General features: G+C 37.0%; 1 non-coding gene across 1 annotated transcript; it reads left to right on the top strand.

Annotated features, from left to right (window-relative positions):
* The first annotated feature begins 220 nt into the window (after window positions 1–220).
* On the top strand, window positions 221–294 carry Trnat-ugu. Its single transcript has one exon. It is a non-coding gene; the product is annotated as a tRNA-Thr (tRNA).
* The last annotated feature ends 4,174 nt before the right edge of the window (window positions 295–4,468 follow it).

Here is a 4,468-nt window from a genome sequence, read left to right on the forward strand (position 1 = left end):
ATTACTGTCTTCATATATATATAGTTAAAGGCTACCCAGCCATTGACCTTCGTCTGTGCGAATGCGCACAGGTTGCCCAAACTCTTACGGGAATCGCCAAAGCGTGCGTGAGTAATGAGTGAATGGGCAAATGTCTATAAGGTACATTACATATGTAGAATTGTGGACAGTTGGGAAGCGTGCAAGGGATAAGTCCCTGCAGTCGCGCTATTCATCTGTGTCCTCGGTGGCTCAGATGGATAGAGTGTCTGCCTTGTAAGCAGGAGATCCCGGGTTCGAGTCCCGGTTGGGGCACACATTTTCAGCTGTCCACATCGAGGTATATCAAAAACACCTGTCGGCAGCTGAGGGTTTCAGTTAGTCATCATTTATTCCAGGGAAAAGCTGCACGGTCAACAACAGTAATCTGTTCTTTCGAGAACAATTACTGTCTTCATATATATATAAATATATCTCTTTTTTCACGCTTCCTCCCTCTTGACATGTACTCAATTGGCATCTGCTGATTGCAAACACTAACATCAAACAATTGCCAACATCAGCACACAAGGCACACATAGTAAGTCACCGTTAGTATAGAAATGGAAATTATGGTAATAGGGTATACACCAGTACTTACCAATAGCAGATTAATATCCCCAATAGGGTCACATCCAAGAAATCAAGGCCATATATGAACTCCAAAAAACATCCTAATACTTCAAAACCAAACTTGAAACAAAATTAACTGCAAAAATTAAAATAAAAAAACGAAAAATGCATCTCCATTCCAAAACAGCAACTTAACTCTCTTTATTTGGCACATAGACCCTCCCATACCTTCCAAAAAGAACTAATTTAAGAACAAGCACTAATTTTGTGGAAGATTCTTCCTCCAGACATACTAATCTAAATGATTTTGTAGTACTGTTTTTTGTTCCTTAATTCAACAGAATGATTTACAGCCAAATGTATGCACACAATTTTGTCTAATGTGTTATAACTAGTCTGCCCAACTGACATAATGATTGAACCATCTGCTGTATAACTTTTTACTAACTTAAACATAGTACAAGCTATCCTATCTTTAAATACCTTAAAAACCACTTCTGGAGAAGAGTGATTTCCTCAAACAACTGCCCCACATGCCCATGGTCCAAAAACATCATGCTCTCTCTCATCCTTTTTTCTTTTTTTCTTTTTTTTTTTTTCAAATTGCAATTTGTCAATTTCTATAACAAACCCCATCCGACCAATTTTGCCCCCTCTCATAACAAAATCTGAACAAACTTCCTGGCAAAACAAATACCAGTCTATAACAGTTTTATGGTCTGTTTCTTACAATAGCAAGCCATTAGATTGTACTGTCTGGCAAGACTAATGACACCCATTGGCTCCCTCAGTTCATCGTCAAATTTCACAACATTGAGGACTACGTTGTTCCCCATTCCCACTGTTTTCCACATCTTCAAAATATGAAGCAGAACTTTGCCCCACGCTCACCTCTACATTTCATGATTCTAATAATAACTGAAAAGTAATTTCAAATCCCACACAAAGATTAAAAAATTACTTTCTATATAAACCAATGAGATTATGATCAATAGGATGTAAGGCTACACAGAAATTTGATTCAAGATATGCATCAAAATGTGATGTCATAGCAGCCATTACATCACAGGGCAAAGCCAACAGCTAGTATCAAACATTCCTCTAGATTTGCCCCATCCAATAGCTACACCACTTCATTGCCATTCAGTTAACATTCACATACAGAGAAACCCCATGCGCAACACAAATGTCCCACCTTATAAAACTACATTAAATAAATTTTCTTCAGCAGTTGACGATCATCATCTATTGGTCCTAAACACATTGTGTTACATACAACTCCAACAAAGTAGCATCTTGCACTAAACCAGATATCTCTGATTGGATAGTGTTGAAGTGTTTTACTTTCCTGTTTGAGGTTTTATGTAACTGCTGGCTCACTCCTTATAGCTGAAGCTGAGTCGGAACACTTCCTGATATCTGTCACTCGAAATAACATCTGACATATTTACCTTTTTATTTTAATTTGGTCATTGTAGCTGATTCTCTTCAAGTAGAGGTCCTGCTAATCAGTGCCTTTGAAATCCCATGTGTAGCCAAGGAAAGGCTTGACTTCTTCAAGTTCTGCAGCTGTTATTGGAGCAAAAGAAGATAACTTCCACTCATATCATAAGAAAGCACGTCCACTATTTTCCTTTCACAAACAGATATTTCTTTAAGTGGTACAGATCATGAATTTCAATAGAACATACCTTTATATGACATACACCTTCAAGGCACAACATAACAAAACAGATTACAATATATTTCATTTTACACAAAACCATCTTGTCGTTTGTTTTCATTCTTGGAGAGTGTGGTTGCTCTTTGACAATCAAGCCACCACCAAGTCGCGATGCCAAAATGTAAAAGGCCCCACCCACAGCAGGTGAATCCCTTTATTTGTCACCGCTTCTTGCTGTTTTCTCATATTCCACACCTCTCATTTGATGTCAGCTCATAAGAAAGCAAACACCTGTGCATAGTATATGTTCCACAACTTACTCTCTACTTAATGTTATTCTGTCACAATCATGTTTCCTTGTACTACACAACAAGCGGAAATGTTGTTTGCCACAATGGCATGTAACACTTCAGTGTGCACTATAGTCCCCTAAATATCACTCTCCTAGGTATCCGGAATACAAAATGAGACCACTTAACAGCACACACAGAAGCATTTAGACCGTTGTCCTTCCCAAACTCCATATGTCAACAGAACAGTAAGGAATCATCGTACCATTTTAGGTATTATCTACTATGTGCACCACGTCAGTTTGCAGAGTTTAGATTTAGATATAGAGCATGCGACAATCAGCAAACACCCATCTCCAATTCTTTAAAGAATCAAATTCCCCTGTATAAAACATCATATCTCCTTATGTGTAGTACAGTGATATAATTTTGCAGGTACATCAGTGGTATATGTGGATTCTGTCTTCAAAATGTGTTGCAAATAGAACTAGTAGTGAAGAAGTAATAAATTAAAATGTCATACCTGATGTTGCAGTTTTAATGCACAAACAGAATTTTTTCCCTACCATCATTTTGTAAAGTTTTTTTGTGTCATTGATTGTAAATGAGAATCTCCATTTATTTTATAGATATAGTTATGGTACACACACAATCACTCTACTCATACTAGTGATAACATTCATTTAACAAGCTAGAGACTCAGTAAATAAAATGACAGTGTGAGGCACATCATGTTATTAATTTCTCTGCCCAGTCAAAGTAATTAGAACTCATTCATGAAGAACATTCTTAAATACTGGACACAAACAGTCTGGGTAATTTGCACATTGTGAGTTATGCTGCCTCAAGATATATACAAAGTTTCTAATTGCAATACTCAATTTATTATGTTAAACCTTTAACGTAAGTTTATAGCTATTAATGAACTGGAGAGGAAGAGGAGACTACAGTTTTTTGGACATATATTCAGAATGGATAACAACAGACTAACCAAGCGGATATTCACATTACTCAATAGCTACAAATCCAAGCCAGCATGGTTCATAGAGACTGAAAAGGACATTGAAAATGCTGGAGTTACAATAGACACAATAGAAAACAGAACACATTTCAGAAAGGCAGTTCAAAAGGCAGAATTTCAGGAGAGAAAGAAAATAACTAGACGAAAGTGGACTCAAGAAGAAAGGGAACAACACTCTAAAAGGATGAAGGGAATTTGGAAACTGAAGAAATCTAATACAATGAAGAGTAGCCAAAGTTGATTCATCGTACCCTCCAAATGGGTTATTCGAAACAAAACAAAAAAAAAAACAAAACAAAAAAACAAAAAATGAACTGACCATGACAGCAATTTAAATTTTTAAATTTGGTCAATAACTGTATGAAACACTGAAAATCAAATCTGGAAACCATTAGATAGGCTACCTGCAACTGGAAACATGCCTCGGGTTAGCCATTTAATAAATATAGATGTGCCATTCCTCTGCAGACTGTCATCTTGCTGTTAAGTCAAACAGCAGCTTGCAGCTGGAGGATGTGGACTGGCTGGTGGAGATGGGCAACAGGTTTTGGTCAGTCAAACCAACTGTTCAGTCTTAGCATACATCACACCAGTCACTCAAAGGGATGCTACACTAACTTTAAGATAGCTGTCGCAGAAAATTACACCTACCTTCAAATGGTTATTTTCAGCGTTGCATTTACAAACAGGCCATCTACACTGCAGCCTAGTGACTTTGCCACAAAGGTGCCTGCACCACAAAAATTTAAGATATAGAAAATTTCTTTTCATTAATACCATAGTATAAATGTAAAAGGTGTGGATATGGATGTAATTATTTTGTATGGATTTTTTCAGCTGTTTCAGACGACAGTAAGTGTGACTTAAGTTAGCATATACATTGCAAATTCCTCAAATTCCCAA

The sequence above is a fragment of the Schistocerca americana genome, chromosome 2 (genome assembly GCF_021461395.2).
Source record: "Schistocerca americana isolate TAMUIC-IGC-003095 chromosome 2, iqSchAmer2.1, whole genome shotgun sequence".
Lineage (NCBI taxonomy): Eukaryota > Metazoa > Arthropoda > Insecta > Orthoptera > Acrididae > Schistocerca > Schistocerca americana.